Source organism: Oncorhynchus keta, unplaced genomic scaffold (genome assembly GCF_023373465.1).
Source record: "Oncorhynchus keta strain PuntledgeMale-10-30-2019 unplaced genomic scaffold, Oket_V2 Un_scaffold_1004_pilon_pilon, whole genome shotgun sequence".
NCBI classification, from domain to species: domain Eukaryota; kingdom Metazoa; phylum Chordata; class Actinopteri; order Salmoniformes; family Salmonidae; genus Oncorhynchus; species Oncorhynchus keta.
In genome coordinates, this window is record NW_026290753.1 from 250487 (window position 1) to 264763 (window position 14277).

The following is a 14277-nucleotide window of genomic DNA, read 5'->3' on the forward strand; positions in this document are numbered from 1 at the left end:
GAGAGATATACCTGCTGGAGCATGTGCTACAGGTGGGAGATGCTATGGTGACCAGCGAGCTGAGATAAGGGGGGGCTTTACCTAGCAGGGTCTTGTAGATGACATGGAGCCAGTGGGTTTGGCGACGAGTATGAAGCGAGGGCCAGCCAACGAGAGCGTACAGGTCGCAATGGTGGGTAGTATATGGGGCTTTGGTGACAAAACGGATTGCACTGTGATAGACTGCATCCAATTTGTTGAGTAGGGTATTGGAGGCTATTTTGTAAATGACATCGCCAAAGTCGAGGATTGGTAGGATGGTCAGTTTTACAAGGGTATGTTTGGCAGCATGAGTGAAGGATGCTTTGTTGCGAAATAGGAAGCCAATTCTAGATTTAACTTTGGATTGAGATGTTTGATATGGGTCTGGAAGGAGAGTTTACAGTCTAACCAGACACCTAAGTATTTGTAGTTGTCCACGTATTCTAAGTCAGAGCCGTCCAGAGTAGTGATGTTGGACAGGCGGGTAGGTGCAGGTAGCGATCGGTTGAAGAGCATGCATTTAGTTTTACTTGTATTTAAGAGCAATTGGAGGCCACGGAAGGAGAGTTGTATGGCATTGAAGCTTGCCTGGAGGGTTGTTAACACAGTGTCCAAAGAAGGGCCGGAAGTATACAGAATGTTGTTGTCTGCGTAGAGGTGGATCAGGGACTCACCAGCAGCAAGAGCGACCTCATTGATGTATACAGAGAAGAGAGTCGGTCCAAGAATTGAACCCTGTGGCACCCCATAGAGACTGCCAGAGGTCCGGACAGCAGACCCTCCGATTTGACACACTGAACTCTATCAGAGAAGTAGTTGGTGAACCAGGCGAGGCAATCATTTGAGAAACCAAGGCTGTCGAGTCTGCCGATGAGGATGTGGTGGTTGACAGAGTCGAAAGCCTTGGCCAGATCAATGAATGCGGCTGCACAGTAATGTTTCTTATCGATGGCGGTTAAGATATCGTTTAGGACCTTGAGCGTGGCTGAGATGCACCCATGACCAGCTCTGATACCAGATTGCATAGCAGAGAAGGTATGGTGAGATTCGAAATGGTCGGTAATCTGTTTGTTGACTTGGCTTTCGAAGACCTTAGAAAGCAATGGTAGGATAGATATAGGTCTGTAGCAGTTTGGGTCAAGAGTGTCCCCCCCTTTGAAGAGGGGGATGACCGCAGCTGCTTTCGAATCTTTGGGAATCTCAGACGACACGAAAGAGAGGTTGAACAGGCTAGTAATAGGGGTGGCAACAATTTCGTCAGATAATTTTAGAAAGAAAGGGTCCAGATTGTCTAGCCCGGCTGATTTGTAGGGGTCCAGATTTTTCAGCTCTTTCAGAACATCAGCTGAATGGATTTGGGAGAAGGAGAAATGGGGAAGGCTTGGGCGAGTTGCTGTTGGGGGTGCAGTGCTGTTGACCGGGGTAGGAGTAGCCAGGTGGAAAGCATGGCCAGCCGTAGAAAAATGCTTATTGAAATTCTCAATTATGGTGGATTTATCATATTATTTACTATTACGTACTAATATCTACATACAAATTAATCCATACGTAGGTTTTGTTCAGTAGTATCCTCCAACAGTAGTGTATAAAGCCTTAATAACCTCTTGAGACTAGGGGGCAATATTTTGATGTTTGGATGAAAAAACGTGCCCAAATGAAACTGCCTATTTCTCAGGCCCAGAAGCTAGAATATGCATGTAATTGGCAGATGAGGATAGAAAACACTCTAAAGTTTCCAGAACTGTCAAACTATTGTCTGTGAGTATAGCAGAACTGATATTGCAGCCGACAACCTGAGGAAAATCCATTCAGGAAGTGCTGTTTTTCTGAAACCTCTCTCTTCCATTGCAAGCCTATCCTTCATTTAAAGGGATATCAACCAGATTCCATTCCCTAGGTGTGAACAGTCTTTAGACATAGTTTCAGGCTTTTATTCTGAAAAATGAGCGAGAAGGATCACATCGCGTCAGTGGATAGACAGATGTCTTTAGATTTGTTCATGTGCGCGGCACTGGAGCGACACCTTTTCTTTCTCTCTTGTATTGAAAAGGCTGTTGAAATATTATCGATTATTTATTTTATTGTTGACATGTTTCTACGAACGTTCCGGATACCATTGGGAATTTTCGTCTGCCCGTCGTGACCTCCACGAGCCTGTGGATTACTAAACAAAACGCGCCAACCAAATGGAGGTTTTTGCATATAAAGAGAATCTTTATGGAACAAAACAAACATTTATTGTGTAACTGGGAGTCTCGTGAGTGCAAACATATGAAGATCATCAAAGGTAAGCAATTAATTTTATTGCTTTTCTGACCTTCGTGATCAATCTACTTTGCTGCTAGCTGTTTGTAATGTTTTGTCTACTCAAAAGCTGTCCTCACATTATCGCATGGTTTGCTTTCACCGTAAAGCTTTTTTGAAATCTGACAGGTGGATTAACATCAAGTTAAGCTGTGTGTTGGTATATTGCACTTGTGATTTCATGAAAATGAAATATTTTTAGTCATTTAATTTGAATTTGGCGCTCTGCAATTCACTGGATGTTGACGAAAATGATCCCGCTAAAGGAATCGGTGCGCCAAGACGTTTTAACAAATGAGTCCATAAATAGGCTTTGTTCAGTAGTAACCTCTAACAGAATGGTATAAAGCCTTAACAAATGACAGATAAATACAGTTACAACCAAAGTTGCTCAATATATTTTAACACAAAACTGTCATAGAAACAACATGAAAGATTCAACATGTAAACCAACAGTGTCAAGAATCTGCTAGTTCCTAGAATCATGCAGAATGTACCGTGCAGCCCATTGGCGTAGCATGGGTAACGTTTCCCATCTCTTCAAAAGTATATCTACCATTGCGATTGTTAGACTCCACTCTGTGAGGCAAATCGATCTGCAGGTTGAACATGGTGAGATTATAGACTCGTAAATTGATAGTGTAGTTTGTTGAGTCGATTTTACAGCTAACTAGCTACGTTACACGCTGATATTGTCTTCGGTATTATTGTGTGTAGCTATATAGAGAGAGCATAGCACTGTGGATTTTGTGGTGGACTTCAGCTGCAACAGATTCCCGCAATGATTTTCCATGTTGTTAGCAACCTTGTTATAACGCCAAAATAAAACATTTGTTCACAAAAAAATATTGTTCTCACATATCAAGTGTTAGCTAGCTATCATTAAAATGGAGTAGGCTAACGGTGCTAGCACACCATTGTTTTTATGCACGACGGCACAAATGCTTCAGGTGTGAAATGTTTTCCACACAATCACATGATGAAGATAATGTGGAACTGGAAAATGGACAGGAATTTATCTGCCCTACATGCACCACCATCAACCAGCTTAGAGAAGAGATCCTCCGGCTGTCAGCTCGGCTGAGAGAAAAGGAGTACCTGCTTTCTAAGTACACCAACCTTGCTGTAACCCAGGCAAACCAAATCTCTAGCAAAGCTGTTGATGAGTCAGGCGGCATTGATCTGTCCCAATCCAATGGACAGATGTTAAGCTCTACTCCGCGGCCCAGTGGAGACTGGACACTCGCAAGGCATATGTGATCGGGGAGGCAGTCTGGCCAACCTTCATCTATCAAAGAAGATCCAATTGTAACGCCCTGATCTGTTTCACCTGTTGTGATTGTCTCTACCCCTCCAGGTGTCGCTTATTTTCCCGAGTGTATTTATCCCTGTGTTTCCTGTCTCTCTGTGCCAGTTCATCTTGTATGTTTAGTCATGTCAACCTGCGTGTTTTTCCAATACTGCTTTTGCTATTCTCTTTTTTCTAGTCCTCCTAGTTTTGACCCTTGCCTGTTTCTGGACTCTGTACCCGCCTGCCTGACCATTCTGCCTGGTTTTGACCTTTTTGCCTGTCCACGACCATTCTCTTGCCTGTCCACGACCATTCCCTTGCCTGTCCACGACCATTCCCTTGCCTGTCCACGACCATTCCCTTGCCTGTCCACGACCATTCCCTTGCCTGTCCACGACCATTCTCTTGCCTGTCCACGACCATTCCCTTGCCTGTCCACGACCATTCCCTTGCCTGTCCACGACCATTCCCTTGCCTGTCCACGACCATTCCCTTGCCTGTCCACGACCATTCTCTTGCCTGTCCACGACCATTCTCTTGCCTGTCCACGACCATTCTCTTGCCTGTCCACGACCATTCTCTTGCCTGTCCACGACCATTCCCTTGCCTGTCCACGACCATTCCCTTGCCTGTCCACGACCATTCCCTTGCCTGTCCACGACCATTCTCTTGCCTGTCCACGACCATTCCCTTGCCTGTCTACGACCATTCTCTTGCCTGTCCACGACCATTCTCTTGCCTGTCTACGACCATTCTCTTGCCTGTCCACGACCATTCTCTTGCCTGTCTACGACCATTCTCTTGCCTGTCCACGACCATTCTCTTGCCTGTCCACGACCATTCTCTTGCCTGTCCACGACCATTCTCTTGCCTGTCCACGACCATTCTCTTGCCTGTCCACGACCATTCTCTTGCCTGTCCACGACCATTCCCTTGCCTGTCCACGACCATTCTCTTGCCTGTCCACGACCATTCTCTTGCCTGTCTACGACCATTCTCTTGCCTGTCCACGACCATTCTCTTGCCTGTCCACGACCATTCTCTTGCCTGTCCACGACCATTCCCTTGCCTGTCCACGACCATTCCCTTGCCTGTCCACGACCATTCTCTTGCCTGTCCACGACCATTCTCTTGCCTGTCCACGACCATTCTCTTGCCTGTCCACGACCATTCTCTTGCCTGTCCACGACCATTCTCTTGCCTGTCCACGACCATTCTCTTGCCTGTCCACGACCATTCCCTTGCCTGTCCACGACCATTCTCTTTCCAACCCCTTTGTATTATTAATCATTGTAAGACTCCAACCATCTGCCTCCTGTGTCTGCATCTGGGTCTCGCCTTGTGCTTTGATACCATCTGCATCTGGGTCTAGCCTTGTGCCTTGATACCATCTGCATCTGGGTCTAGCCTTGTGCTTTGATACCATCTGCATCTGGGTCTCGCCTTGTGCTTTGATACCATCTGCATCTGGGTCTCGCCTTGTGCTTTGATACCATCTGCATCTGGGTCTCGCCTTGTGCTTTGATACCATCTGCATCTGGGTCTCGCCTTGTGCTTTGATACCATCTGCATCTGGGTCTCGCCTTGTGCCTTGATACCATCTGCATCTGGGTCTCTCCTTATGCCTTGATACCATCTGCATCTGGGTCTCTCCTTGTGCTTTGATACCATCTGCATCTGGGTCTCGCCTTGTGCTTTGATACCATCTGCATCTGGGTCTCGCCTTGTGCTTTGATACCATCTGCATCTGGGTCTCTCCTTGTGCTTTGATACCATCTGCATCTGGGTCTCGCCTTGTGCTTCGATACCATCTGCATCTGGGTCTCTCCTTGTGCTTTGATACCATCTGCAGCTGGGTCTAGCCTTGTGCTTTGATACCATCTGCATCTGGGTCTCGCCTTGTGCTTTGATACCATCTGCATCTGGGTCTCGCCTTGTGCTTTGATACCATCTGCAGCTGGGTCTAGCCTTGTGCTTTGATACCATCTGCATCTGGGTCTCGCCTTGTGCTTTGATACCATCTGCATCTGGGTCTCTCCTTGTGCCTTGATACCATCTGCATCTGGGTCTAGCCTTGTGCTTTGATACCATCTGCATCTGGGTCTCTCCTTGTGCTTTGATACCATCTGCATCTGGGTCTCTCCTTGTGCTTTGTTACCATCTGCATCTGGGTCTCGCCTTGTGCCTTGATACCATCTGCATCTGGGTCTCGCCTTGTGCCTTGATACCATCTGCATCTGGGTCTCTCCTTGTGCTTTGATACCATCTGCATCTGGGTCTCGCCTTGTGCTTTGATACCATCTGCATCTGGGTCTCTCCTTGTGCTTTGATACCATCTGCATCTGGGTCTAGCCTTGTGCTTTGATACCATCTGCATCTGGGTCTCGCCTTGTGCCTTGATACCATCTGCATCTGGGTCTCGCCTTGTGCCTTGATACCATCTGCATCTGGGTCTCGCCTTGTGCCTTGATACCATCTGCATCTGGGTCTAGCCTTGTGCTTTGATACCATCTGCATCTGGGTCTCTCCTTGTGCTTCGATACCATCTGCATCTGGGTCTCTCCTTGTGCTTCGATACCAATCCAACTATCAAAGAACTTTGCCCCGCTTGAGATGGACCTACCAGCCCCCCTAGCCCCCTTTTCGTTCCACATCAGATTCCATCACGTTGGCAGCTCGATGATGAGATTTATTGGCCTGCCTGCAATCTGTGGACCGACCAAGGTCCACTGTCACCCAGGAGCTAGTGCCCAGAACTTCAACTCCCTCCTGCCCACGGTTCTGGCCAACCACTCCAATATTGACACCATCGTCACTCACACATATGTTTAACCTTAGTTTTGGATGATCTGAGGGAGGACTACATTTTTTTTTTAAAAACATTTTTGGACAGTGAAGAGAATAATTATCTCTAGCTCTGCAACCAGCACTTTTTTAAAAGAGACAGGATTCACCCTAACCACAGGGTTCCAGGATTATTTCAAGCAACATCAAACTGTTTTAGAGACTGACAGACAGGGTCTGATAGTGTTCCAGTCCTCCCTGTCAGAATAACCAACAGAGGACGTGGAAACTATATACATTCCTTTAGGAATGGCACTATGGTTATTGTGATTAACCTAGTTTATGTTCCTATAACACCGACTTCTAGTGAGTTTATACAAACTGTCATCACCTACTATTCTGATAGATTGAAGACTGTCAGAAAAAGTGGTTGTAAAATTAATCATTTGGTTGTTATTTGATTGGCTACCTCAATCCAGATGGGTTAGGGTTAGGACTTGGTTATTACCAAGGGGATTTCTATTAACATATCCTCTATTGTTGATGTTGCTTTATCTGATCACCTCTATGTATTTTATAGTACCTTGTTGCCCATAGCACAGGGTAATTACACATTATTATGAAACGCTATCTTACCTCTGAAGTTGCTACAGATGTTATTGAGTGTGTGAACAATACTCCACCACCCATTCTGCCTTCCTCTGGTGGTGATTTAGTTACTAATGAAGGACAACCATTGATGCCATAGTTGAAAAAGGCCACATCCAAACAGAGAGCTCCATTTGGGGAACTAATAAATTAGGAAACTAATCAATTAAAGAGACATTTCACAAAGAAAGAGCGGAAGTGGAGAAAGTCAAAGTTGCAGATCAATTATGATATTCTGAGAGACCAACTTGGCATATATAACAAGGCATTTAGAAATGCCAGACAGTCTTATTTTTCTAGCTTGATTACAAGTAATCAGAATAATTAGAGAGTGCTTTTCTCGACCGTTGATGGCCTGATAAATCCTACCCCCTCAAACCTATGTGAACTTTCCTTCACATCTAAATGTGATGAGTTTGCGGCATATTTCAGATATAAAATAACCAACATCAGACAAGTCAGACCTGATGAGAAGTTGATGATATGTGCCCTAGTTTACCACGCAGAGGCACTATGGATTTATTTTCCCTGGTTGACACAGACATGCTCAGGAAAATCACATCACAACTTAAGCCTTCTACCTGCCTTCTAGATCCTATCCCCACCACCTTCTTCAAAATATTAATTGCATATCTGAAGAAATGCAGGCTATTGATAATCTCTCCCTGTTCACAGGCACTTTCCCCACTGCACTAAAAACTGTTATGTGACACCCCTGCTGGGGAAACAGCATCTAGATTCTTCAGCTCTTATCCATCAATCTCAAGCCTTCCATTCTTAAGCAAAATTCTGGAGCAATTGATGTTCAAACAGCTAAATCATTTAAGTGACAACTGTAAAAAAAAAAAGAATAATAATAATAATATATGCCATTTGGCAGACGCTTTTATCCAAAGCGACTTACAGTCATGTGTGCATACATTCTACGTATGGGTGGTCCCGGGAATCGAACCCACTACCCTGGCGTTACAAGCGCCATGCTCTACCAACTGAGCTACAGAAGGACCACAAAAACAAATCCAATCTGTTTTTTTATGCCCACCACAACACAGAGACAGCCTTAGTTAGTGGTAAATGATCTTAGAGCCAACACAGATGCCAAACAGCTCTCTGTCCTTGTACTCTTAGATTTAAGTGCTGCATTTGACACTGTTGATCATGATGTCCTTCTGGAGAGTGGGGGGCCCTCTCCGGTCCCGTTGTAAATTGATTTAGGACCTATTTAACTGGTCGAGAGTTTTATGTCTCCCTTGGTGAACATAACTTAGATATCATGTGGCTTTCCACAAGGTTCGATTTTGTGTCCAGTAGTGTTCAGTTTATATATGTTACCGCTTGGCAGTGTTATCAGGAAGCACAGCATTGATTTTCACTGCTACGCAGACGATACACTACGTTTCCGTGTCATCAGAGGATTTAGCTCCATGGATAAATTATTAGGTTGTATTAGTGATTTAAACACTTGGATGGCTCACAACTTCCTCCAGCTATATCAAGACAAAACCGAGGTACTTAATTGTTGGAGTCAAAGCACAGAGAGAAATCTGGCCGCACATTTTAATGGGCAATAAAGATTAAACACCAGGTAAAAAGCCTAGGTGTCATTTTAGATTCTGAACTCAATTTCTAATCACACATTAGGACCAAAATATATTTTTAATATCTGAGGAACATTTCCAAGGTGCAGCTGTTTCTCTCTCAGGCTGATACAGAGACTCAGCCATGCTTTTATTACAAGCAGGCTTGACTACTGTAATGCTGTCCTGTCTGGTCTACCCAAGAAAGCCATTGGTCAACTGCAAAACATACAGAATTCTGCAGGGTACCGACCAAGACCAGACAGAGAACACATTACACCAGTTTAATGGTCTCTGTACTGTAAAACATACAGAATGCTACAGGGTACTGACCAAGACCAGACAGAGAACACATTACACTGGTTTAATGGTCTCTGTACTGTAAAACATACAGAATGCAGCAGGGTATTGACCAAGACCAGACAGAGAACACATTACACCAGTTTAATGGTCTCTGTACTGTAAAACATACAGAATGCAGCAGGGTACTGACCAAGACCAGACAGAGAACACATTACACCGGTTTAATGGTCTCTGTACTGTAAAACATACAGAATGCTACAGGGTACTGACCAAGACCAGACAGAGAACACATTACACTGGTTTAATGGTCTCTGTACTGTAAAACATACAGAATGCTACAGGGTACTGACCAAGACCAGACAGAGAACACATTACACCGGTTTAATGGTCTCTGTACTGTAAAACATACAGAATGCTACAGGGTACTGACCAAGACCAGACAGAGAACACATTACACCGGTTTAATGGTCTCTGTACTGTAAAACAGACAGAATGCTACAGGGTACTGACCAAGACCAGACAGAGAACACATTACACCAGTTTAATGGTCTCTGTACTGTAAAACAGACAGAATGCTACAGGGTACTGACCAAGACCAGACAGAGAACACACATTACACCGGTTTACTGGTCTCTGCACTGGCTGCCTGTGAGTTTTAGAATTAATTTTAAGATTCTATTGGGTTTTAAATCAATCCATGATTGTGCAGCCCAATACATATCAGACATGCTTTTAAGTTATGTACCCAGTAGGTCCCTCAGGTCCTCTGGTACTGGCCTTTTAACTATCCCAAAGCCCAGGACCAAGAGGCATGGAGCCTTTAGTTACTATGCCACCAGCCTCTGGAATAGTCCGAGAACCTGAGGGGGCAAAAACTGTGACATTTTAAAAAGAGATCTTTTAAATATTTGTAGCTTTGCTTTTCCTTAGGTTCTTTTTATTCACTCAGTTCTTATTGTTATTCTTTTGTATTTTATCCTGTTGTGTTTATTGTGTAGTAATAAATATGAACGTTTTTTTTTTCTCCAATGTTTTTTAAATTAGTTTTTTTCCCAGTGAAGCACATAGCAATGCATTCCATGTCGGAAATGTGCTGTACGAATAAAACTTTATTGAACCATTCCGAACACAAAAACTGGGAAAATAAACACAAATCCAAAACACAGCAGAATAGAAAGTGGACAATACCATGTGGGACGAAACAATCCTTATTCTAATATACAGTGCATTTGGAAAGTATTCAGACCCCTTGCCAAGCTTGTAGCGTCCTACCCATGTGAAGACTATAGGCTGTAATCGCTGCCAAAGGTGCTTCAACAAAGTACTGAGTAAAGGCTCTGAACAATTAGGTAAAAGTCATATTTCCCCCCACTCCCAAAAATGTACATTTACAAAAATGTATAAATCCTGTTTTTTCTTTGTCATTATGGGGTATTGTGTGTAGATTGTTGAGGGATAAAAAACGATTTAAACCATTTTAGAATAAGGCTGTAACATAATAAAATGTGGAAAAAGTCAAGGGGTCTGGATACTTTCCGAAGGCACTGTAATATATATTTTAGTAATGGTGGACTGAAAGGTGTGTGTGTGTGTGTTGCCAACAGATCATATATTTTAGTAATGGGGGACTGAAAGGTGTGTGTGTGTTTGTTGCCAACAGATCATGTATTTTAGTAATGGTGGACTGAAAGGTGTGTTTTTTGCCAAACGATCATATATTTTAGTAATGGTGGACTGAAAGGTGTGTTTGTTGTCAACAGATCATATATTTTAGTAATGGGGGACTGAAAGGTGTGTGTGTGTTTGTTGCCAACAGATCATGTATTTTAGTAATGGTGGACTGAAAGGTGTGTTTGTTGCCAACAGATCATATATTTTAGTAATGGTGGACTGAAAGGTGTGTTTGTTGCCAACAGATCATATATTTTAGTAATGGTGGACTGAAAGGTGTGTTTGTTGCCAAACGATCATATATTTTAGTAATGGTGGACTGAAAGGTGTGTTTGTTGTCAACAGATCATATATTTTAGTAATGGGGGACTGAAAGGTGTGTGTGTGTTTGTTGCCAACAGATCATGTATTTTAGTAATGGGGGACTGAAAGGTGTGTTTGTTGCCAACAGATCATATATTTTAGTAATGGGGGACTGAAAGGTGTGTTTGTTGACAACAGATCATATATTTTAGTAATGGGGGACTGAAAGGTGTGTTTGTTGCCAACAGATCATATATTTTAGTAATGGGGGACTGAAAGGTGTGTTTGTTGTCAACAGATCATATATTTTAGTAATGGGGGACTGAAAGGTGTGTTTGTTGCCAACAGATCATATATTTTAGTAATGGTGGACTGAAAGGTGTGTTTGTTGCCAACAGATTATATATTTTAGTAATGGGGGACTGAAAGGTGTGTTTGTTGCCAACAGATCATATATTTTAGTAATGGGGGACTGAAAGGTGTGTTTGTTGCCAACAGATCATATATTTTAGTAATGGTGGACTGAAAGGTGTGTTTGTTGCCAACAGATCATATATTTTAGTAATGGTGGAATGAAAGGTGTGTTTGTTGCCAACAGATCATATATTTTAGTAATGGGGGACTGAAAGGTGTGTTTGTTGCCAACAGATCATATATTTTAGTAATGGTGGACTGAAAGGTGTGTTTGTTGCCAACAGATCATATATTTTAGTAATGATGGACTGAAAGGTGTGTTTGTTGTCAACAGATCATATATTTTAGTAATGGTGGACTGAAAGGTGTGTTTGTTGCCAACAGATCATATATTTTAGTAATGGGGGACTGAAAGGTGTGTTTGTTGCCAACAGATCATATATTTTAGTAATGGTGGACTGAAAGGTGTGTTTGTTGCCAACAGATAATATATTTTAGTAATGGGGGACTGAAAGGTGTGTTTGTTGCCAACAGATCATATATTTTAGTAATGGTGGACTGAAAGGTGTGTTTGTTGCCAACAGATCATATATTTTAGTAATGGGGGACTGAAAGGTGTGTTTGTTGCCAACAGATCATATATTTTAGTAATGGTGGACTGAAAGGTGTGTTTGTTGTCAACAGATTATATATTTTAGTAATGGTGGACTGAAAGGTGTGTTTGTTGCCAACAGATCATATATTTTAGTAATGGGGGACTGAAAGGTGTGTTTGTTGTCAACAGATCATATATTTTAGTAATGGGGGACTGAAAGGTGTGTTTGTTGCCAACAGATCATATATTTTAGTAATGGTGGACTGAAAGGTGTGTTTGTTGTCAACAGATCATATATTTTAGTAATGGGGGACTGAAAGGTGTGTTTGTTGCCAACAGATCATATATTTTAGTAATGGTGGACTGAAAGGTGTGTGTGGTTGTTTGTTGCCAACAGATCATATATTTTAGTAATGGTGGACTGAAAGGTGTGTTTGTTGCCAACAGATCATATATTTTAGTAATGGTGGACTGAAAGGTGTGTTTGTTGCCAACAGATCATATATTTTAGTAATGGGGGACTGAAAGGTGTGTTTGTTGCCAACAGATCATATATTTTAGTAATGGGGGACTGAAAGGTGTGTTTGTTGCCAACAGATCATATATTTTAGTAATGGTGGACTGAAAGGTGTGTTTGTTGTCAACAGATCATATATTTTAGTAATGGGGGACTGAAAGGTGTGTTTGTTGTCAACAGATTATATATTTTAGTAATGGTGGACTGAAAGGTGTGTTTGTTGTCAACAGATCATATATTTTAGTAATGATGGACTGAAAGGTGTGTTTGTTGCCAACAGATCATATATTTTAGTAATGATGGACTGAAAGGTGTGTTTGTTGCCAACAGATCATATATTTTAGTAATGGGGGACTGAAAGGTGTGTTTGTTGCCAACAGATCATATATTTTAGTAATGGTGGACTGAAAGGTGTGTTTGTTGCCAACAGATCATATATTTTAGTAATGGGGGACTGAAAGGTGTGTTTGTTGCCAACAGATCATATATTTTAGTAATGGTGGACTGAAAGGTGTGTTTGTTGTCAACAGATCATATATTTTAGTAATGGGGGACTGAAAGGTGTGTTTGTTGCCAACAGATCATATATTTTAGTAATGGTGGACTGAAAGGTGTGTTTGTTGTCAACAGATCATATATTTTAGTAATGGGGGACTGAAAGGTGTGTTTGTTGCCAACAGATCATATATTTTAGTAATGGTGGACTGAAAGGTGTGTTTGTTGCCAACAGATCATATATTTTAGTAATGGGGGACTGAAAGGTGTGTTTGTTGTCAACAGATCATATATTTTAGTAATGGGGGACTGAAAGGTGTGTTTGTTGCCAACAGATCATATATTTTAGTAATGGGGGAATGAAAGGTGTGTTTGTTGCCAACAGATCATATATTTTAGTAATGGGGGACTGAAAGGTGTGTTTGTTGCCAACAGATCATATATTTTAGTAATGGTGGACTGAAAGGTGTGTTTGTTGCCAACAGATCATATATTTTAGTAATGATGGACTGAAAGGTGTGTTTGTTGTCAACAGATCATATATTTTAGTAATGGTGGACTGAAAGGTGTGTTTGTTGCCAACAGATCATATATTTTAGTAATGGGGGACTGAAAGGTGTGTTTGTTGCCAACAGATCATATATTTTAGTAATGGTGGACTGAAAGGTGTGTTTGTTGCCAACAGATCATATATTTTAGTAATGGGGGACTGAAAGGTGTGTTTGTTGCCAACAGATCATATATTTTAGTAATGGTGGACTGAAAGGTGTGTTTGTTGCCAACAGATCATATATTTTAGTAATGGGGGACTGAAAGGTGTGTTTGTTGCCAACAGATCATATATTTTAGTAATGGTGGACTGAAAGGTGTGTTTGTTGTCAACAGATTATATATTTTAGTAATGGTGGACTGAAAGGTGTGTTTGTTGCCAACAGATCATATATTTTAGTAATGGGGGACTGAAAGGTGTGTTTGTTGCCAACAGATCATATATTTTAGTAATGGGGGACTGAAAGGTGTGTTTGTTGTCAACAGATCATATATTTTAGTAATGGTGGACTGAAAGGTGTGTTTGTTGTCAACAGATTATATATTTTAGTAATGGTGGACTGAAAGGTGTGTTTGTTGTCAACAGATCATATATTTTAGTAATGGTGGACTGAAAGGTGTGTTTGTTGTCAACAGATCATATATTTTAGTAATGGTGGACTGAAAGGTGTGTTTGTTGTCAACAGATCATATATTTTAGTAATGGGGGACTGAAAGGTGTGTTTGTTGCCAACAGATCATATATTTTAGTAATGGTGGACTGAAAGGTGTGTGTGGTTGTTTGTTGCCAACAGATCATATATTT

General features: G+C 42.0%; 1 protein-coding gene across 1 annotated transcript in view; it reads left to right on the forward strand.

Annotated features, from left to right (window-relative positions):
* ptchd1 (patched domain containing 1) overlaps window positions 1-14277 on the forward strand; it is a 114333-nt gene that overhangs the window by 27405 nt on the left and 72651 nt on the right. The window lies entirely within an intron of this gene.